Here is a 24,304-nt window from a genome sequence, read left to right as displayed (position 1 = left end):
TTCTCACCAAAACTGTCTGCTATCTCGTTCAGTTTTTCATGGTTTTCTCAAAAAATCTCCCTCATAAAAAATTTCACAGCTGTAATCACGGTTGCATCTTTCGTTACGCTATCTTGATACCGCAACGCCGTTTTTTTTTTTTTTTTTTTTTTTTTTTTTTTTTTTTTTGTCAATTACTATTGCTTGATTTGGATAATTTATAATTAGAAAACAATAACCGGTTCCAAATTAGTCATATAACAGTGCTATATTCATCTGTGGCTCCTATTGGCACAGCATCGGCCAGCAATGCCTTGAATATTTTCTATTCAGACAGCTGCTTTAGATCCTTCAAAAATTCTTCTGGGCTTATTATGTGGGTGGATCCAATGATAACTTCCCAAGTATTAATAGCTTTCGTAACTTCGTAAGCACAACGAATCTCTGAAAATGTGGCACCGCCAACGATGAACACTATCAGCCGTGGAACGTTTTTCATATTTTGCTGTGATCTGTCCTTATGCCACTGTCCATAACGAGCACTGGTGGGTATTCCTCTAGCACCAGTCGATGCAGCTCGTCCAGCAAGATAAGGAAAATGCTCTCCATCAAGTTTATCATCAATGGCATCCTCCATAACATCCTTGATAATAGGAGTCCAACGGGACATCTGGTAAGTCTGCTCTCTTTCCTTGCGATTTGGACACCACTGCTTTCTACGACCTCCCTCATTGATGACACAGAACCCAAGGTTTGTCATGTTGGTGATGATGGGTCGTTCAGGGTCTGGTATTGCCGCATGTTGAATAAGTTTAGTCAGATTTTCTCCAGATATTCCGTTTTTCGACAAAATGTAGAGGAGAATTATACGAATCTTGTCCATGGGAGAAACATTTTCTTCAAAATGCAAAGGAACAATTAGTCGCATTGGATCTTTGACTTTCTCTCCTTCGGCGTCAACACCCATTGCCAAGTCCTGTTCAACTTTACAAAGACGACTGACTTCACTCTGGTATTTTTTCATACAGTCTTCAGCTAGATTCAGGAGTGAAGAGTAGTTACTTAGCTCCTTTAGATACTGTGGCATTTTCTTGACCATCATAGATAGATCACGAATTGATGACTTGTCACCAGCAGTCAGACTCTTCTTTAAATCAACAAAGGTCTTCAAGTTCTTCGTAATGTTTTGCGAAACTACTGCAATGTGCTGATGCCGTAGTTCTTTCCACTGGTCATTATTTTCATCAAGAAGGACATCTTTTTCCACACCTGAATTCAAGTACTTGTAGACATCATTTTCAATGGGAAGCAAATCATATGCCATGGCTTGAAATGTGAGTTCATGCAACAGAGGTGAGACGCCATCAACCCCACGATCAACGATTAAAAGTTGTGAACGGGACTTCTCAGGGCCATCTCCCATTGTAGGCTCATCTGCTTTGTAACCATCAAGCTTGTGCTGAACAATTTTAGCGAATTCGATATTTCTCTCGTTATCAGCTCGATATCTCACAGCAGGATATTCCCCTAATGTAGCACAAAGGGTGGCAATTTGCTCTGCCATTCTTTCCATTGCAGCAGTCCTTTGCGAGGCTTTGTTTTGATTATAGTAACATTGGAAACCATCAGGAAAATCAAGTGAAAAGACCTGACTTTCATATGGAAGGAAAGCAATGTTGATTTTTTTCAAAGTTTTTATATACTTTCCAGAGATGTGCTTGCAAAGTTCGTTAAAGAGCTCTTCTGGACAGGCTTCAGTAAAAAATACATGAGCAGCCTTGTACTGAATTCTCCCTGGACATCCAAAATCTACGATGAGAGGTTTTATAGAATCGTTTGTAGGAGTCAAAAGATAAACCGCTTACAAATGACGCAATGGCTCCCTACTTTTGTTTATATCCTCAACTTTTCTGATTCTTTCTGAGGCAATTTCCTGCATTTTACAACAGGCAAACACCATTCTCATTGAAAGCCGATCAACAACAAGAACTCTCCAATCTGTGCCATTCTGTTTACTTTTGAGTACTTCGTTCATAATTTTTTGTCCGACAAGATTCTTTAAAGCCATTTTCATTTAGCAAAATTTAGTTGAATGTTTATGTCACGTATCAAGTATCAAGAACCTAACAAAAAATTAAACTAAATTTTAAATTTTCAGGTATTTTTCTAGTCTAAATTAAAAGATTAAAACTATTGTTCAGACACCATAAATATGTTTGCAGTTTATAACTTTAGCGATTCTCAACTAAAAACGAAAATAAAATAAAATTTTTCAATTTTTACGTCACGTCGGTAATTAATTCATATATGGTTATTAGTACACAATAGGTTTTAGATATTACGTCATGTCACTTATTACATCATATATGGTTATTAGTAGATAATCGGTAAAATGTTCGTTCTTTATTATAACACAGCTCTATTTGTTTGCTGTTTCAAATCTGTGTAACAAAAACAGCGAGATAAATGGTACGATACTTATAAATAAATATTATATAAATCCTCAAGTGAGAATTCTATTAAATGAAGACAAAAATAAACTCATTTTGTGTGGAGACAAAATATAAAACTCGTTCTAAATAACAATAATTAAAAAAATTAAGTACAAATAGCATTCATTAGATCTAGAGATTTCCTTTAAAATGAGACATTGAACAACTCTCTACGATGTTCCAGTGCCAAGCTATCTGTGGAAAAGAAGAAGAAAGAAAAAATATCCCGTTTGTGGAGAATAACGTGGTTAGTCAATTTTCTTGATTTTCAAGCTAATATATTTTCTTTGTTATTCAAGCCAAAGGATGGTAAGTTTCCTTTATAGGGATTTCGGACAAGGCGGTTCTAATGGTATACTTTTTGTTTTGATCTGACTCTTTTTTTAGGAGTTAGGGTTTTTATATTTCTTAGCATGGACGTGATCGTCTCTTACTAGGTTGCTAGCTACCGCTTCAACCCGGATTACTCCAATGATCATCTTTTAATGAATCTTTATTATAATTCTTTACTATAACAACCAGAATGACGTCAGCTACAACTTGGGTTTCTTTTTATGCTATATCATTACAAACAGGAAAAAGCCTACGGCTTTTTCTTCTTTGAAATAGTAAGAGACGATCCTAAAGCAATCAAGTAGCTATCTAAGTCCAATGTATGCAGTGGTATGTTATTCCAATGATCGTATTTTAATGTAATTTTCTTGATTTTCAAGCCAATATATTTCCCTTGCTGTTCAAGCCAAGGGACTGAAAGTTTCCAATACAGGTGTTTCGGACAAGGCGGTTCTAATGGTGTACTTTTTGTTTTGATCTGACTCCTTTTTTACGAACTATGAGGTTTTATATTTCGTAACATTGGACGTGATCGTCTCTTACTAGGTTGCTAGCTACCGCTGCAACCCAGACTAGGTTGCTAGCTACCGCTGCAACCCGGATAATTGACAAACACCATTTATGATGAGCTATATTTGTCCTTTATGTAACTACACCTGGAACCACCATATATCAGTTAGTATGGGAGAGAGATCGTTCTTTACTGTAATGTTGAATTACTAACCTATGCTATAATTAAGTGGCGTAAAAAATTTAGTATAGGCAAGATATTGTTCTTTATTATAATATAATTACAAAAGGTTTTTAACTCCATTAATTTCCTTTAAAATGAGCCCCTAAACAACTCTCTACAATGTTCCAGTGCCATGCTATTTGTGGAATTACTAACCTATACAAAAATTAAGTGGCGTATAAAATTTAGTATAGGCAAGAGGTTGTTCTTTATTATAAAATTTTCGCATGTCTATAATCTTCATCATTGTGATAACACATCTTGCTGTTTTGAATTATCACTTCTCGATACGCCTGGTCGGTTGAATACCTTTGCTTTTTTCTTTTAGAGATACTATCTCTGTTTTTTTTTGTAGTACTGTTTTTTTAACTTGAGTGTAGCTTGCTTTGATCTAACCATTATTTATTCATGAATGAGGCCATTTACAGATTTAACGTTTCTTATATAGTAATTATGACGTCACGGCGTAATGATTTTATTTCATGACGTCATGGCGCAATGGTATTATTTCATGACCTCTTCAGAAACAACAATTATAATTTCGTGTTTTTCTATTCACGTCATAGCTCTAATATAAAACTATGATCACATTCATTATTTATCTAGGAGGGTTTCAGGCAAGGTAGTTCTAATGATGTACTTTTGTTTTGATCTGACTCTATTTTTAGGAGTTTTGGGTTTTTATATTTCTTAGCATTGGACTGATCGTCTCTTACTAGGTTGCTAGCTACTGCTGCAACCCAAATTCACATATATATTTATTTATGAGAGGCAGCCTGGCCGAGTGGTCCAAGGCAGTGGTGTTAGCCACCAGTCTCTTTGGAGGTGGGGGTTCAAATCTTACCGCTGGCATACGGTTATGTTTGAAAGACTGCAGTGTGAAAAGACATCAAAAATGCAGTTTTTGGTGTAAAAATTTATTCTCTTTTAGAAATAATTTATTTTAGTTACTATAGATTTTTAACCTAATTAATTTCCTTTAAAATGAGCCATTGAACAACTATCTAAGATGTTCCAGTGCCAAGCTATCTCTTGATACAAAGAAAAAAAAATATCCCGTTTAGGCAGAATGTTGTAGTAGCTGCCACTTTTCTTGATTTTCAAGCTAATATATTTCCCTTGCTGTTCAAGCCAAGGGACAGAACTTTACTACACAGGGGTTTCGGACAAGGCGGTTCTAATGGTGTACTTTTTGTTTTGATCTGAATCCTTTTTTAGGAGTTATGGGTTTTTATATTTCTTAACATTGGACGTGATCGTCTCTTACTAGGTTGCTAGCTACCGCTGCAACCCGGATGATCTCTTACTAGGTTGCTAGCTACCGCTGCAACCCGAAAATTTACTATAGTTAACTTGCTGATAAAAGTTAGTATAGGCAAGAGGTCGTTCTTTATTATACTATATAGAAGTTTTTGACAAGGCGGTTCTAATAGTGTACTTCTTTTTTTGATCTGAATCTTTTTTCAGGAGTTATGGGTTGCTTTAATTTTTACCATGTTGCGTGATTGTCTCTTGCTAGGTTGCTAGCTACCGCTGCATCCAGGAGGTTGCTAGCTATCGCTGTAGCCCGGATTAATGTTAATTAGCTTAACTTTTAGTTAATATGTGCCGTGGTTTGTTCTTTACTGGAATAAAGTTTATTCTTTAATGTAAAACCTAATTACAAACAGGAAAAAGCCTACGGCTTTTTCTTCTTTGAAATAGTAAGAGACGAACCCCAAACAATGAAGTAGCTAAGTAAGTTCAATGTATACAATGGATTGTTATTCCAATGATCGTCTTTTAATGTAAAAAAATCAAATATCTTTGAAAAGACTTCAGTATGAAAAGACATCAAAAATGCACTTTTTAGTGGAAAAATTTGTTCTCTTTAAAAACAATTTATTTTAATTACAAAAGATTTTTAACCCAATTAATTACCTTTAAAATGAGTCATTGAAAAACTCTCTACGATGTTCCAGTGCCAAGCTATCTGTGGAAAAGAAAGAAGAAAGAAAAAAATATGCCGTTTAGGCAGAATGTTGTAGTAGCCGCCACTTTTCTTGATTTTCAGGCCAATATATTTCCCTTGCTGTTCAAGCCAAATGACAGAAAATTTCCTATACAGGGGTTTCGGAAAAGGCGGTTCTAAAGGTGTACTTTTTGTTTTGATCTGACTTCTTTTTTAGGAGCTATGGGTTTTTATATTCCTTAACATTGGACGTGATTGTCTTCTTACTAGGTTGCTAGCTACCGCTACAACCCGGATCAAGCCAATATATTTCCCTTGCTGTTCAAGCCAAATTACGTCAAAATGACAAGCCAAAAGTTTCCTATACAGGGGTTTCAGACATGGCGGTTCTAACGGTGTACTTTTTTTTTGATTTGACTTTTTTTAGGAGTTATGGGTTTTTATATATCTTAACATTGGACGTGATCGTCTCTTACTAGGTTGCTAGCTACCGCTGCAACCCAGGTTCCCCGTTGGAAGTAAGTATTAATATATTGACTTTAAATATAACTGTGCAAGCCTATACTATAGTTAAGTAATACAAGTTAGTAAAGGCAAGAGTTCGTTCTTTATTATAATACACCTGGACGGTTGAATACCTTTGCTTTTCTTTTTTCTTATATTTGATTTGGTAATCTTCATCATTATCATACCGTTCCTTGATCTTTTGTTTGTCTGTCTCAATTTTCGCATGTCTATAAACTACATCATTATAATAACGCTGTTTGTCACTATCAATTTTCGCATCTCGATACGCGTGGTCGGTTGAATATCTTTGCTTTCCTCTTTTTAGGATACTATTTCTGTTGTTTGTGTAGTACTGTTTTTTTTAACTTGCGTGCAGCTTGCTTTGATCTAACCATTATCTAATTATGAATGAGAACATTTACAGTTCTGACGCTTCTTATATAGTAATTATGACGTCAAGACGTAATGATTTTATTTCATGATGACGTCATGGCGCAATGATATTATTTCTTGACGTCTTCAGAAACCACAGCATAATTTCGTGTTGTTCTTTTCACGTCATAGCTCTAATATAAAGCTATGACGACATTCATTATTTAGCTAGTAGGGTTTCAGACAAGGTAATTCTAATGATGTACTTTTGTTTTGATCTGACTCTATTTTTAGGAGTTTTGGGTTTTTATATTTCTTAGCATGGGACTGATCGTCTCTTACTAGGTTGCTAGCTACTGCTGCAACCCAGATTCACATATATATTACTTATGAGAGGCAGCCTGGCCGAGTGGTCCAATACACTGGTGTTAGCCACCAGTCTCTTCGGAGGCGTGGGTTCAAATCTTACCGCTGGTATAATGTTTGAAATATTGCAGTGTGAAAAGACATCAAAAATGCAGTTTTTGGTGGAAAAATTTATTCTCCTTTAGAAATAATTTATTTTAGTTACTATAGATTTTTAACTTAATTAATTTCCTTTAAAATGAGCTATTGAACAACTCTCTACGATGTTCCAGTGCCAAGCTATCTCTGGAAAAGAAGAAAAAAGAAAAAAAAAGAAAAAATGTCCCGTTTAGGCAGAATGTTGTAGTACCTGCCACTTTTCTTGATTTTTAAGCCAATATATTTCCCTTGCTGTTCAAGCCAAGGGACAGAAAGTTTCCTATACAGGGGTTTCGGACAAGGTGGTTCTAATGGTGTACTTTTTGTTTTGATCTGACTCCTCTGTTAGGAGCTATGGGTTTTTATATTTCTTAACAATGGACGTGATCGTCTGTTACTAGGTTGCTAGCTACTGCTGCATCCCGGATGATCTTACTCTATTTTTAGGAGTTTTGGGTTTTTATATTTCTTAGCATGGGACTGATCGTCTCTTACTAGGTTGCTAGCTACTGCTGCAACCCAAATTATAAGCGGCAGCCTGGCCGAGTGGTCCAAGACACTGGTGTTAGCCACCAGTCTCTTCGGAGGCGTGGGTTCCAATCTTACCGCTGGTATACGATTATGTTTGAAAGACTGCAGTGTGAAATGACATCAAAAATGCAGTTTTTGGTGGAAAAATTTATTCTCTTTTAGAAATAATGTATTTTAGTTACTATAGATTTTTAACCCAATTAATTTCCTTTAAAATGAGCTATTGAACAACCCTCTACGATGTTCCAGTGCCAAGCTATCTGTGGAAAAGAAAAAAAGAAAAAAAAAAGAAAAAAATATCCCGTTTAGGCAGAATGTTGTAGTAGCTGCCACTTTTCTTGATTTTCAAGCCAATATATTTCCCTTGCTGTTCAAGCCAAGGGACAGAAAGTTTCCTATACAGGGGTTTCGGACAAGGCGGTTCTAATGGTGTACTTTTTGTTTTGATCTGACTCCTCTGTTAGGAACTTTGGGTTTTTATATTTCCTAACATTAGACGTGATCGTCTCTTACTAGGTTGCTAGCTACCGCTTTAACCCGGATTATTATAAATATTAGTAGACAATCGGTAGAATATTCGTTCTTTATTATAATTAGTATAGGGAAGAATTCGATCTTTATTATAATCAGTTACTATGGGCGAGAGATCGTTCTATATAGTAAAATTTGCTATGTTATTACTAACTTTTAGTCTCCTTATGGGTTTTTCTATTCATTCTTTACTTTAAACATATTTATTCTTTATGTAATACTAGGTTGCTAGCTACTGCTGCAACCCGGATAACTACCTTTGGAACCACCATATATCAGTTACTATGGGCAAAAGATCGTTCTTTACTGTACCAACTAAAAACGACAATAAAATAAAAATTAATTTTTTCAATTTTTACGTCACGTCGCTCATTAAGTCATATATGGTTATTAGTAGATAATCGGTAATATATTCGTTCTTTATTATAATGTATGCTTTAATTTGCTATTCCAATGCTCGTCTTTTAGTGTCACAAATAGCTAACTAAGTCCAATGTATGCAATGGTTTGTTATTCCAATGATCGTCTTTTAATGTAATGTTTTTAACCACATTAATTTCCTTTAAGATAAGCCATTGAACAACTCTCTACGATGTTTCAGTGCCAAGATATCTGTTAAATTACTAACATATACTATAATTAAGTGGCGTATAAAATTTAGTATAGGCAAGAGGTCGTTCTTTATTATAAAAATTTCCTATCGAAAGATAAACTTGTATAAATATTGCATTCACTTATTACGTAATACATGGCTTTTCTAAAAAAATCAACCCCTTGTATCTATCCAACATATTTAAACAATAACCTTTTCAATGTGATTATAATAACTTTATTATTTCTTTATTATAAACTTTAAATGTAAAATTTTTAACTAACTATCGCATTGCTCTTTTTTAAAAACCTGGATTACAAACAGGAAAAGGCCTATGGCATTTTCTTAGTTTGAATAGCAAGACACGATCCTCAGTATGGCACCATACCCCAGATAAGCAACATTTCAAAAGATGCATGTATTTTCTTATTTTTAGTCACTATGCACTGTAGTTTCTTCTTTACTATATTTCAAATATATCCGTTGAAACTTAAATAGTCAGCATATATAATGAACTATATCGATGCTTTATGTGTGTCTTATATTATCTTGTCGAAAGATAAGCGCGTATAAATATTAGATTCACTTATTACTTAATAAATGGTTACTTCTTACAATTATGACGTCAGTAATCAAGATTGGCCATAAAAATGTGGTTTTTAGTGGAAAAATTTATTCTATTTTAAATAAATAAAAAATTTAAATACAGATTGCACTAGAACTAGTAATTTACTTTAAAATGAGCCATTCAACAACTCTCTACGATGTTCCACTGCCAAGCTATCAGTCGAAAAGAAAAGAGAAAAAAGATGCCGTTTAGGTATAATGCTGTAGTAGCTGCCACTTTTCTTGATTCTCAAGCCAAAATACTTACCTTGTTGTTAAAGGCAAGGGAGACCAAGTTTTCTGTAGAAGGGTTTCGAACAAGGTGGCTCTAATGGTGTACTTTTTGTTTTGATCTGAGTCTATTTTTAGGAGCTATCGGTTATTTTATTTTTTAACATTGGGCGTGATCGTCTCTCACTAGGTTGCTAACTACCGATGCAACCCAGATCATCAAACACGTTCAAACCTCAATTTTATAGATTATGAGCAAGCGTTCGACTCAATTTATAGAAGAACTTTAGTTAAGGTCTGATCCTTGTATGGTACTACCGCTGCAACCCGGATTAACATAAACATCATTAATCAGATATTTTATTAAATGCTATATGGTCTAGTGGTTAGGATAGTTGACTCTCATTCAGCCAACCCGAGGTTGACTCCCGGTATGAAAATTCTTAGCTTAATTAAGGTAAATAATCAAAATTAAGCTGTGTTATACCATCTTATCTAAAGATAAATATGTGTTATATCATCCTCTATATAAAGGTTTCATCTAATGCTTCAGTTATTATGGGCTAAAAATCGTTCTTTAATGTAAAAATTCAAATATCTTTGAAAACACTGGAGTACGAAAATACATCAAAAATGCAGTTTATTTGACAAAATTAATTGTACTTAAAAAATATTTTGTTTTTAATTACAAAAGTGACTATATGTTGCAATTTCCTTTAAAATGAGCGATTATACAGCTCTCTATGATTTTTCAGTGCCCTGCTAGCTGAGGAGTAAAAAAAACAGAAAGAAAAAAAAATTCGTTTGTGGAGAATGTCGTGGTAAAAGTAAATATTCTTGATTTTCAAGCCAATATATTTTCTTTGTTATTCAAGCCAAAGGACGGTAAGTTTGCTATATAGAAGTTTTGGACAAGATGGTTCTAATAGTGTACTTTTTGTTTTGATCTGAATCTTTTTTCAGGAGTTATGGGTTACATTAGTTTTTACTTTGGGGCGTGGTCGTCTCATACTAGGTTGCTAGCTACCGCTGCAACCCGGATGTTCTTCTAGTGATAGTCTTTTAATATAAATATGGATGAACCACAGGATTGAGTTCCTTTTGGCTCGAGTGCGCTCTTTACTCTAACACATGTAATGAACCGGATCGATCCCTTATGTAATTTGTGGAGAATAACGTGGTTAAAGTCAATTTTCTTGATTTTCAAGCCAATATATTTCCCTTGCTGTTCAAGCCAAGGGACAGAAAGTTTATTGTACAGGGGTTTCGGACAAGACGGTTCTAATGGTGTAATTTTTGTTTTGATCTGACTCCTTTTTTAGGAGCTATGGTTTTTTTTTATTTCTTAACATTGGACGTGATCTCTTACTAGGTTGCTAGCTACCGCTGCAACCTGGATTTTGATATGAATCTTTTTTCAGGAATTATGGGTTACTTTAGTTTTTACTATGGGGCGTGATTGTCTCTTACTAGGTTGCTAGCTACCGCTGCAACCCTTTATGTAATACATTGAATACAAGTTAGAGTTCCTTTTTTCTATTATAATACGGTGCAACCCGGATCTTCAATTACTACGGGCTATAGATCGGTCTTTATTGTACTTCTTTTAAATAGTAAGAGACGAGTCTCAAATAATCAAGTAGCTAGCTAATTCCAAAGGTATTCAATTTTTGTTATTCCAATGATCGTTTTTTATTGTAATCCCCATATAGCTATAATGATAAGTAGCGGACAGTCCCACCATATAGCTATAACAATTAAGAGCGGGGTGTCTCCCCATATAGATACTACCGCTGAAACCCGGTTGCCTATGCAAGTTAGTATAGGCAGGAGTTCGTTCTTTATTGTAAAATCCCGCAAGAAACTCAAACAGTCCCCCCCTTGTCGCTGCAGGAAAGCTGATGGATCTTTCGTGGACAAAAATTCTTCAGCAAGCACCTTCAATTCGTATTTCACCTCACTTCCTTCAGTTCCTAATCCATCCTACAGCAGAGTAAGTAGTTTTCCCTTATCAGAAAAGTAATTTTTCCTTTTTCCATGCAGTGATACAGAAATTTCTAACACTATTTCTCAGCTTTCAAGTAGCCGTTCAGTTGATGGTTTTGGTTTGAGCTGCAATGCTCTTAAAAAAATTTGTCAGTTTGTTTCTAACCCCATCTCACACATAACTAACCTCTCTCTTTCTTCTGGTGTTTTTCCTCATTTATTTAAGGTTGCTAATGTTGTACCTTCGTTTAAAAAAGGTGATTCATCTCTAATTTCAAATTATAGACCTATTTCTCTCCTTCCTGTAATTTCTAAGGTTGTTGAAAAAGTAGTGTATTGTAGACTCTCTTCATTTGTATTTAGTACTAATACGACTGCAGGTAATTCTCTCATAACTAACCATCAGTATCGTTTTCGTCCCAGTTTTTCTACCTTGCATGCACTTTAAGATGCAACAGAGTGTGTGCATGTTAACCTTGACAAGGGCTTGAGTGTTTTGGGTCTATTTCTTGACTTTTCAAAGGCATTTGATATGGTTGTTCACTCTGTTCTTTTGTTTAAATTATCTTCATTTGGAGTGCATAGAGTCCCACTTGAATGGTTTAGGTCTTACCTCTCAGGGAGATCTCAGTATGTTTCGGTTAATGGCACCTTTTCCTCGTCCTTGCCTATTGTGAAAGGTGTCCCACAGGGCTCTGTGCTTGGACCACTTTTGTTTTTAATTTATACTATGGGTTTTTATATTTCTTAACATTGGACGTGATCGTCTCTTACTAGGTTGCTAGCTACCGCGGCAACCCGGATCTTTACTGTAATTTCAAGCCAATATATTTTCTTTGTTATTCAAGCCAAAGGGCGGTAAGTTTCCTATATAGAGGATTCGGACAAGGCGGTTCTAATGGTGTACTTTTTGTTTTGATCTGACTCTTTTTTTAGGAGTTGGGGGGTTTTATATTTCTTGACATTGGAGGTGATCGTCTCTTACTAGGTTGCTAGCTACCGCTGCAACCCGGATCCTTTGTTAGGAACTCTGGGTTTTATATTTCTTAACATTGGACGTGATCGTCTCTTACTAGGTTGCTAGCTACCGCTGCAACCCGGATACATGAGATCCTCTTGCCTAACACCATTTATGATTGTAATTAATTTTCAAGAGAACAAGTTGCTTTATTCAACAAATGGCTTCAATCTTAAAGGCAAAGTCGGTATGATAATATTGTACCCTCTTTATAGAGTGAATTTTAATAACTACTACATGAGATCCTCTTGCCTAACACCATTTATGATCGATCCTTATGTCCCACTATACAAGTTTGTATAGGCAAGAGTTCGTTCTTTAATGTAATTTTTCCACTCGCGTGAGACCATATTTTTTCAAGGTTTAAAATTATTAAGCACACAAAATCCCGTGTCGAGTATCTAAAACCTAGCATAAAACAAAACTAATTTTAAAATTTTCAGGTATTTATCTTGTTTGAATTACAAAATTAGTATTATTGGTTAGACACCATAAATATTTTTGCAGTTTACATAATAAGTTTAGTGATTCTGGACTGAAAAATAAAATAATTGCAATTATGAGACAATAATATTGAGATATGTACTTTACTGTTTACAAACAAAAAAAATATTGGTTCCATGATACAATAATAAATTTTAACTGAGATGAAAAAAAAATTTCTTCCAGGAGACAAAAAGCAAAACTAATTTTAGAATTTTCATGTATTTTTGTTGTTTAAATTAAAAAATTACTATTACTGATTAGGTATCATAAATATTTTTGCAGTTTACATAATAATTTTAGCGATTAAGCCAAAAAAGAAAATTTTGGTTCCAGGAGTTTCGGTTACTATTGAGACAAGTAGCTATTATTACTATAGAGTTCATTACATGGACTGTTTTATTGCTTCAAAATTCAAATATCTTTGAAAAGACTGCAGTATGAAAATACATCAAAAATGCAATTTTTTGACAAAATTGATTCTACTTTAAAAAGTGTTTTATTTTTAAATACAAAAGTGACTAGATGTTGCAATTTCCTTTAAAATGAGCTATTATACAGCTCTCTATGATTTTCCAGTGCCCAGCTAGCTGAGCAGAAAAAAAAAGCGGAAAGAAAAAAATATCTCGTTTGTGGAGAATAACGTGGTAAAAGTCAATTTTCTTGATTTTCAAGCCAATATATTTTCTTTGTTATTCAAGCCAAAGGGCGGTAAGTTTCCTTTATAGAGGATTCGGACAAGGCGGTTCTAATGGTGTACTTTTTGTTTTGATCTGACTCTTTTTTTAGGAGTTGGGGGGTTTTATATTTCTTGACATTGGAGGTGATCGTCTCTTACTAGGTTGCTAGCTACCGCTGCAACCCGGATTAGGAACTATGGGTTTTTATATTTCTTAACATTGGACGTGATCGTCTGTTACTAGGTTGCTAGCTACCGCTGCAACCCGGATGCAGCTACCCCAGCAACCACCATATATCAGTTACTATGGGCCAGAGATCGTTCTTTACTGTACTCGATACGCCTGGTCAGTTTTTTGAACACCTTTGTTTTGCTCTCTCAATTATTACTTCTCGATACGCCTGGTCGGTTGAATACCTTTGCTTTTTTCTTTTCAAGATACTATCTCTGTTGTTTGTGTAGTACTGTTTTTTCATCTTGCGTGCAGCTTGCTTGATTGAAACCATTATGTAATTATGAATGAGAACATTTACAGTTCTGACGCTTCTTATATAGTAATTATGACGTCACGGCGTAATGATTTTATTGACGTCATAGCGCAATGATATTATTTCATGACGTCTTCAGAAACAACAATATAATTTCGTGTTTTTCTATTAACGTCATAGCTCTAATATAAAACTATGATGACATTCATTATTTATCTAGTAGGGTTTCACACAAGGTAATTCTAATGATGTACTTTTGTTTTGATCTGACTCTATTGTTAGGAGTTTTGTTATATTTCTTAGCATTGGACTGATCGTCTCTTACTAGGTTGCTAGCTACTGCTGCAACCCAAATTCACATATATATTTATTTATGAGAGGCAGTCTGGCCGAGTGGTCCAAGGCACTGGTGTTAGCCACCAGTCTCTTCGGAGGCGTTGGCTCAAATCCTACCGCTGGTATAAGATTATGTTTGAAAGACTGCAGTGTGAAAAAACATCAAAAATGCAGTTTTTGGTTGAAAAATTTATTCTCTTTTAGAAATAATTTATTTTAGTTAAAAAAGTTTTTAACCCAATCAATTTCCTTTAAAATGAGCTATTGAACAACCCTCAACGATGTTCCAGTGCCAAGCTATCTCTGGATACAAAAAAAAGAAAAAAGAGAAAAAAATATCCCGTTTGGGGAGAATAACGTGGTTAAAGTCAATTTTCTTGATTTTCAAGCCAATATATTTCCCTTGCTGTTCAAGCCAAGGGACAGAAAGTTTCCTATACAGGGGTTTCGGACAAGGCGGTTCTAATGGTGTACTTTTTGTTTTGATCTGACTCCTTTTTTAGGAACTATGGGTTTTTATATTTCTTAACATTGGACGTGATCGTCTCTTACTAGGTTGCCAGCTACCGCTGCAACCCGGATTCCGCTGCAACCCAGATTTAATGTAATTCGTCTTAAATGTAAGTAATGCAACCCGGATTGACAACCCAGATTATGTAAACCCTGATTACAAACAGGAAAAAGCCTACGGCTTTTTCTTCTTTGGAGTAGTAAGAGACGAATCTCAAGGCATCAGGCAGCTAACTAAGTCCAATGTATGCAATGGTTTATTCTTCTAATGATCGTCTTTTAATATAATATTTTTAACCCCATTAATTTCCTTTAAAATGAGCCATTGAACAACTCTCTACGATGTTCCAGTGCCAAGCTATCTGTGGAATTACAAACATATACTATAATTCAGTGGCGTATAAAATTTAGTATAGGCATGAGGTCGTTCTTTATCATAATTATATCTAAATGTTTTTATAATGTTATAATTATTTGAAGAAAATAGGACTATTTTGATACAAATCTTTGCTTGCAAATGATGTAAATAACATTTGCTACTAGAGTGTTACAGAAAAATGAAGCTTTTCATAAGAAAATTGATTCTATTTAAATTTTTATCACAAAAGGTACTAGATATTGCAATTTTCTTTAAAACGAGCCATTAAATCCCCGGTAGCTGCGGAAAAAATCGGAAAAAAGATGCCGTTTATGCAGATATCGTAGTTCAAGTAACTTATCTTGTTTTTTAAGCCAATAGATTTTCCTCGTTATTCAAGTTCAGGGACGGTAAGTTTCCTATATAGGGGTTTCAGACAAGGTGATTCTAAAAGTGTATTTCTTGTTTTGATCTCACACTGTTTTCAGGAGCTATGAGCTATTAATTTTCTCAAAATTGAATGTGATCGTCTCTTACTAGGTTCCTAGCTACCACTGCAACCTGGATACAGTTACTATGAGCTAGCGTTCGTTCTTTATCATAATTAGTAGATAATCGGTAAAATATTCGTTCTTTATTATAACTTAACATTGGACGTGATCGTCTCTTACTAGGTTGCTAGCTACCGCTGCAACCCGGATACACCTGGAACCACCATATATCAGTTAGTATGGGAGAGAGATCGTTCTTTACTGTAAAAAATGTCTTGACTTTTTAAATACAAATGTACAAGCCTATGCTGTAGTTAAGCTGTCTACGTAAGATAATAGAGGGAAGAGTTCGTTCGTTATTGTAAAAAGACATCAAAATGCAGTTTTTGGTGGAAAAATTTATTCTCTTTTAGAAATAATTTATTTTAGTTACTATAGATTTTTAACCCAATTAATTTCCTTTAAAATGAGCTATTGAACAATCCTCTACGATGTTCCAGTGCCAAGCTATCTCTGGATACAAAAAAAAAAAAAGAAAAAAAGAAAAAAATATCCCATTTAGGCAGAATGTTGTAGTAGCTGCCACTTTTCTTGATTTTCAAGCCAATATATTTCCCTTGCTGTTCAAGCCAAGGGACAGAAATTTTACTATGCAGGGGTTTCGGACAAGGCGGTTCTAATGGTGTACTTTTTGTTTTGATCTGACTCTTTTTTTTTAAGAACTATGGGTTTTTATATTTCTTAACATTGGACGTGATCGTCTCTTACTAGGTTGCTAGCTACCGCTGCAACCCGGAAAATATAAATACTGTAATCTTAACTATAGTGAAGTTGCGTATGCAAGTTAGTATAGGGAAGAGTTCGATCTTTATTATAAAACAAACACCACCATAGGCTTCTCGTTAAATTGACACACATACATAGCAAATACTAAAGTGTTAACCGTGTAACAAAACAAGTGTTATTGCGTTTGGTGGCATTTTTATCTCTTTTAAATAAACTTTTCTTATATTTCAGGATGTTAGCTTTATTTTTTGTGTAGTAAAGTTTTCTATTAGTAGAAATTTGGATTGTTCTATTTTGATATTGTTTTTGGTTATTCTTTCTTTTTTTCCACTCGCGTGAGACCATATTTTTTCAAGATTTAAAATTATTAAGCACACAAAATCCCGTGTCGAGTATCTAAAACCTAGCATAAAACAAAACTAATTTTAAAATTTTCAGGTATTTATCTTGTTTGAATTACAAAATTAGTATTATTGGTTAGACACCATAAATATTTTTGCAGTTTAAATAATAAGTTTAGTGATTCTGGACTGAAAACTAAAATAATTGCAATTATGAGACAATAATATGGAGATATGTACTTTACGGGTTACAGGATACAATAATAAATTTGAACTGAGATGAAAAAAAAATTTCTTCCAGGAGACAAAAAGCAAAACTAATTTTAGAATTTTCATGTATTTTTGTTGTTTAAATTAAAAAATTACTATTACTGATTAGGCATCATAAATATTTTTGCAGTTTACATAATAATTTTAGCGATTAAGCCAAAAAAGAAAATTTTGGTTCCAGGAGTTTCGGTTACTATTGAGACAAGTAGCTATTATTACTATAGAGTTCATTACATGGACTGTTTTATTGCTTCAAAATTCAAATATCTTTGAAAAGACTGCAGTATGAAAATACATCAAAAATGCAATTTTTTTGACAAAATTGATTCTACTTTAAAAAGTATTTTATTTTTAAATACAAAAGTGACTAGATTTTTCAATTTACTTTAAAATGAGCTATTATACAGCTCTCTATGATTTTCCAGTGCCCAGCTAGCTTAGCAGAAAAAAAAAGCGGAAAGAAAAAAATATCCCGTTTGTGGAGAATAACGTGGTAAAAGTCAATTTTCTTGATTTTCAAGCCAATATATTTTCTTTGTTATTCAAGCCAAAGGGAGGTAAGTTTCCTTTATAGAGGATTCGGACAAGGCGGTTCTAATGGTGTACTTTTTGTTTTGATCTGACTCTTTTTTAGGAGTTGGGGGGTTTTATATTTCTTGACATTGGAGGTGATCGTCTCTTACTAGGTTGCTAGCTACCGCTGCAACCCGGATGTTTTATAACTGCAAAAAGTTTTTAACCCCATTAATTTGCTTTAAAATGAGCCATTAAACAACTCTCTACGATGTTCCAGTGCCAAGCTATCTGTTGAATTACTAACCTATACTATAATTAAGTGGCGTATAAAATTTAGTATAGGCAAGAGGTCGTTCTTTATTATAACTTCTTTGAAATAGTAAGAGACTAGCCTCAAACAATCAAGTAGCTAACTAAATCAAATGTATGTGATGGGTTTTTATTCCAATGACCGTCTTTTAGTGAAAAATTTTAATATATTGACCTTAAATATAACTGTACTAGACTATACATTACGTAAGTGGCCTATAAAAATTTAGTATAGGCAAGAGGTCGTTCTTTACTGTATATAATATAAATACTGTAATCTTAACTATATTAACTATAGTGAAGTTGCGTATGCAAGTTAGTATAGGGAAGAGTTCGATCTTTATTATAATTATGTATTCATGAATGAGACCATTTACAGTTTTGACGTTTCTTATATAGTAATTATGACGTCACTGCATCAAAAATACAGTTTTTATTGGAAAAATTTATTCTCTTTTAGAAATAATTTATTTTAGTTACTATAGATTTTTAACCCAATTAATTTCCTTTAAAATGAGCTATTGAACAACCCTCTACGATGTTCCAGTGCCAAGCTATCTGTGTATAAAAAATAAAGAAAAAAGAAAAAAAAAAGAAAAAAAAATACCGTCTGGGGCGAATAACGTGGTTAAAGTCAATTTTATTGATTTTCAAGCCAATATATTTCCCTTGCTGTTCAAGCCAAGGGACAGAAAGTTTCCTATACAGGGGTTTCGGACAAGGCGGTTCTAATGGTGTACTTTTTGTTTTGATCTGACTCCTTTTTAGGAGCTATGGGTTTTTATATTTCTTAACATTGGACGTGATCGTCTCTTACTAGGTTGCTAGCTATCGCTGCAACCCGGATGTTTAATTCCTGCCGAAAGTAATTTTTATACATTTGTCTTTTTAAAGTCAAAACAAAACTTCTATTATTAGCTACTACATGATCCTCTTGACTGACACATTTTATGATGAGCTAACTCGATCCTTTATGTAAACATCAAAAATGCAATTTTTTTTGACAAAATTGACTCTACTTTAAAAAGTAATTTATTTTAGTTACAAAAGGCACTAGACGTTGCAATTTCCTTTAAAATGAGCTATTATACGGCTCTCTATGATTTTCCAGTGCCCAGCTAGCAGAGGAGGAAAATCAAGCGGAAAGAAAAAAATATCCCGTTTGTGGAGAATAACGTGGTAAAAGTCAATTTTCTTGATTTTCAAGCCAATATATTTTCTTTGTTATTGCAGCCAAAGGGCGGTAAGTTTCCTTTATAGAGGTTTCGGACAAGGCGGTTCTAATGGTGTACTTTTTGTTTTGATCTGACTCTTTTTTTAGGAGTTGGGGGGTTTTATATTTCTTCGGGTTGCTAGCTACCGCTGCAACCCGGATAATTATTGTAATTTAAAATGAGCCATTACACAGCTCTTTACTATGACAACGAACCGTTTGATTTAATACTTAAGTTACTATGGGTTAAAGTTCGTTCCTTATTTTACCAAAAAAGAAAATTTTGGTTCCAGGAGTTTCGGTTACTATTGAGACAAGTAGCTATTATTACTATAGAGTTCATTACATGGACTGTTTTATTGCTTCAAAATTCAAATATCTTTGAAAAGACTGCAGTATGAAAATACATCAAAAATGCAATTTTTTTGACAAAATTGATTCTACTTTAAAAAGTATTTTATTTTTAAATACAAAAGTGACTAGATGTTGCAATTTCCTTTAAAATGAGCTATTATACAGCTCTCTATGATTTTCCAGTGCCCAGCTAGCTGAGCAGAAAGAAAAAGCGGAAAGAAAAAAATATCCCGTTTGTGGAGAATAACGTGGTAAAAGTCAATTTTCTTGATTTTCAAGCCAATATATTTTCTTTGTTATTCAAGCCAAAGGGAGGTAAGTTTCCTTTATAGAGGATTCGGACAAGGCGGTTCTAATGGTGTACTTTTTGTTTTGATCTGACTTTTTTTTTAGGAGTTGGGGGGTTTTATATTTATTGACATTGGAGGTGATCGTCTCTTACTAGGTTGCTAGCTACCGCTGCAACCCGGATAATTTCGAATACTTTTCGTGATCCCGATAAAACATGCGTAAAATGTTTCTCAATTTACAAAGATCAGCCTGCATTTTTGCCATCTTCTTGTATTTCTGAATGTAATTTTTCCCTTTGTCCTTATGCGTTCTTCGGTACAACCTCGCAGAGAATTTAATTTTTTCATTATAGCTTTTGTCACCCCAGTATCTACCCATTATTCTGGTAGCAACTTTTTTCTTATGTTTGTTTCGGTAATCTATATCGTTATCATACCTTTCCTTGCTCTTTTGTTTCGCTGTCTCAATTTTCCCTTCTCGATACCCCTGATCCGTAAGATACCTCTGTTTTGCTCTGTCATATTTCATTTTCTTAAATCCTGGATCACAAGACATCTTAGTAGCAATCCTTACGCGTGCTCGAGCTTTATTGCGTTTGGTGGCATTTTTATCTCTTTTAAATAAACTTTTCTGATATTTCAGGATGTTAGCTTTATTTTTTGTGTAGTAAAGTTTTCTATTAGTAGAAATTTGGATTGTTCTATTTTGATATTGTTTTTGGTTATTCTTTCTTTTTTTCCACTCGCGTGAGATCATATTTTTTCAAGGTTTAAAATTATTAAGCACACAAAATCCCGTGTCGAGTATCTAAAACCTAGCATAAAACAAAACTAATTTTAAAATTTTCAGGTATTTATCTTGTTTGAATTACAAAATTAGTATTATTGGTTAGACACCATAAATATTTTTGCAGTTTACATAATAAGTTTAGTGATTCTGGACTGAAAACTAAAATAATTGCAATTATGAGACAATAATATGGAGATATGTACTTTACGGGTTACAAACCAAAAAAAGCTTGGTTCCAGGATACAATAATAAATTTGAACTGAGATGAAAAAAAATTTCTTCCAGGAGACAAAAAGCAAAACTAATTTTAGAATTTTCATGTATTTTTGTTGTTTAAATTAAAAAATTACTATTACTGATTAGGTATCATAAATATTTTTGCAGTTTACATAATAATTTTAGCGATTAAGCCAAAAAAGAAAATTTTGGTTCCAGGAGTTTCGGTTACTATTGAGACAAGTAGCTATTATTACTATAGAGTTCATTACATGGACTGTTTTATTGCTTCAAAATTCTAAAATCTTTGAAAAGACTGCAGTATGAAAATGCATCAAAAATGCAATTTTTTTGACAAAATTGATTCTACTTTAAAAAGTATTTTATTTTTAAATACAAAAGTGACTAGATGTTGCAATTTCCTTTAAAATGAGCTATTATACAGCTCTCTATGATTTTCCAGTGCCCAGCTAGCTGAGCAGAAAAAAAAAGCGGAAAGAAAAAAATATCTCGTTTGTGGAGAATAACGTGGTAAAAGTCAATTTTCTTGATTTTCAAGCCAATATATTTTCTTTGTTATTCAAGCCAAAGGGCGGTAAGTTTCCTTTATAGAGGATTCGGACAAGGCGGTTCTAATGGTGTACTTTTTGTTTTGATCTGACTCTGTTTTTAGGAGTTGGGGGGTTTTATATTTCTTGACATTGGAGGTGATCGTCTCTTACTAGGTTGCTAGCTACCGCTGCAACCCGGATTTCAGCCACCTCTACAGCCATGATACTATTGGAAATTACATAATCCCTATTTATGTTTTAGTTAACATGGGCAAGGTGTCGTTCTTTATTGTAGGTTGAATACCTTTGTTTTGCTCTCTCAATTATTACTTCTCGATACGCCTGGTCGGTTGAATACCTTTGTTTTGCTCTCTCAATTTTTACTTCTCGATGCGCCTGGTCGGTTGAATACCTTTGCTTTTCTCTTTTCAAGATACTATCTCTGTTGTTTGTGTAGTACTGTTTTTTCAATTTGCGTGCAGCTTGCTTGACTGAAACCATTATGTAATTATGAATGTGAACATTTACAGTTCTGACGCTTCCTATATAGTAATTATGACGTCACAGCGTAATGATTTTATTGACGTCAAGGCGCAATGATATTATTTCATGACGTCATCAGAAACAACAATATAATTTCGTGTTTTTCTATTCACTTCATAGCTCTAATATAAAGCTACGACATTCATTATTTATCTAGTAGGGTTTCAGACAAGGTAGTTCTAATGATGTACTTTTGTTTTGATCTTACTCTATTTTTAGGAGTTTTGTTAAATTTCTTAGCATGGGACTGATCGTCTCTTACTAGGTTGCTAGCTACTGCTGCAACCCAAATTCACATATATATTTATTTATGAGAGGCAGCCTGGCCGAGTGGTCCAAGACACTGGTGTTAGCCACCAGTCTTTTCGGAGGAGTGGGTTCAAATCTTACCGCTGGTATACGATTATGTTTGAAAGACTGCAGTGTGAAAAGACATCAAAAATGCAGTTTTTGGTGGAAAAATTTATTCTCTTTTAGAAATAATTTATTTTAGTTACAAAAGGTTTTTAACCCAATTAATTTCCTTTAAAATGAGCTATTGAACAACCCTCTACGATGTTCCAGTGCCAAGCTATCTGTGGAAAAGAAAAAGAAAAAAGAAAAAAGAAAAAAATATCCCGTTTGGGGAGAATAACGTGGTTAAAGTCAATTTTCTTGATTTTCATGCCAATATATTTCCCTTGCTGTTCAAGCCAAGGGACAGAAAGTTTCTTATACAGGGGTTTCGGACAAGGCGGTTCTAATGGTGTACTTTTTAATTTGATCTGACTCCTCTGTTAGGAACTATGGGTTTTTATATTTCTTAACATTGGACGTGATCGTCTCTTACTAGGTTGCTAGCTACCGCTGCAACCCGGATTCTTAAATCCTGGATCACAAGACATCTTAGTAGCAATCCTTACGCGTGCTCGAGCTTTATTGCGTTTGGTGGCATTTTTATCTCTTTTAAATAAACTTTTCTGATATTTCAGGATGTTAGCTTTATTTTTTGTGTAGTAAAGTTTTCTATTAGTAGAAATTTGGATTGTTCTATTTTGATATTGTTTTTGGTTATTCTTTCTTTTTTTCCACTCGCGTGAGATCATATTTTTTCAAGGTTTAAAATTATTAAGCACACAAAATCCCGTGTCGAGTATCTAAAACCTAGCATAAAACAAAACTAATTTTAAAATTTTCAGGTATTTATCTTGTTTGAATTACAAAATTAGTATTATTGGTTAGACACCATAAATATTTTTGCAGTTTACATAATAAGTTTAGTGATTCTGGACTGAAAACTAAAATAATTGCAATTATGAGACAATAATATGGAGATATGTACTTTACGGGTTACAAACCAAAAAAAGCTTGGTTCCAGGATACAATAATAAATTTGAACTGAGATGAAAAAAAAATTTCTTCCAGGAGACAAAAAGCAAAACTAATTTTAGAATTTTCATGTATTTTTGTTGTTTAAATTAAAAAATTACTATTACTGATTAGGTATCATAAATATTTTTGCAGTTTACATAATAATTTTAGCGATTAAGCCAAAAAAGAAAATTTTGGTTCCAGGAGTTTCGGTTACTATTGAGACAAGTAGCTATTATTACTATAGAGTTCATTACATGGACTGTTTTATTGCTTCAAAATTCAAATATCTTTGAAAAGACTGCAGTATGAAAATACATCAAAAATGCAATTTTTTGACAAAATTGATTCTACTTTAAAAAGTATTTTATTTTTAAATACAAAAGTGACTAGATGTTGCAATTTCCTTTAAAATGAGCTATTATACAGCTCTCTATGATTTTCCAGTGCCCAGCTAGCTGAGCAGAAAAAAAAAGCGGAAAGAAAAAATATCTCGTTTGTGGAGAATAACGTGGTAAAAGTCAATTTTCTTGATTTTCAAGCCAATATATTTTCTTTGTTATTCAAGCCAAAGGGCGGTAAGTTTCCTTTATAGAGGATTCGGACAAGGCGGTTCTAATGGTGTACTTTTTGTTTTGATCTGACTCTTTTTTTAGGAGTTGGGGGGTTTTATATTTCTTGACATTGGAGGTGATCGTTTCTTACTAGGTTGCTAGCTACCGCTGCAACCCGGATTAGGAACTATGGGTTTTTATATTTCTTAACATTGGACGTGATCGTCTGTTACTAGGTTGCTAGCTACCGCTGCAACCCGGATGCAGCTACCCCAGCAACCACCATATATCAGTTACTATGGGCCAGAGATCGTTCTTTACTGTACTCGATACGCCTGGTCGGTTGAATACCTTTGTTTTGCTCTCTCAATTATTACTTCTCGATACGCCTGGTCGGTTGAATACCTTTGCTTTTTTCTTTTCAAGATACTATCTCTGTTGTTTGTGTAGTACTGTTTTTTCATCTTGCGTGCAGCTTGCTTGATTGAAACCATTATGTAATTATGAATG

At 33.9% G+C, this 24,304-nt stretch overlaps 1 protein-coding gene and 1 pseudogene across 1 annotated transcript in view; both read right to left on the bottom strand.

The window, feature by feature from the left end:
- LOC148947479 (N-alpha-acetyltransferase 25, NatB auxiliary subunit-like) overlaps positions 1–24,304 on the bottom strand; it is a 123,786-nt gene that overhangs the window by 8,067 nt on the left and 91,415 nt on the right. The window lies entirely within an intron of this gene.
- LOC148947481 (protein ROP pseudogene) lies at positions 193–1,697 on the bottom strand (annotated as a pseudogene).

Source organism: Artemia sp. Qi Xiang Cuo, chromosome 10, assembly GCF_049724085.1.
Source record: "Artemia sp. Qi Xiang Cuo chromosome 10, ASM4972408v1, whole genome shotgun sequence".
Classification (NCBI taxonomy): Eukaryota; Metazoa; Arthropoda; class Branchiopoda; order Anostraca; family Artemiidae; genus Artemia; species Artemia sp. Qi Xiang Cuo.
This window is presented reverse-complemented; position numbering and strand designations above follow the sequence as displayed.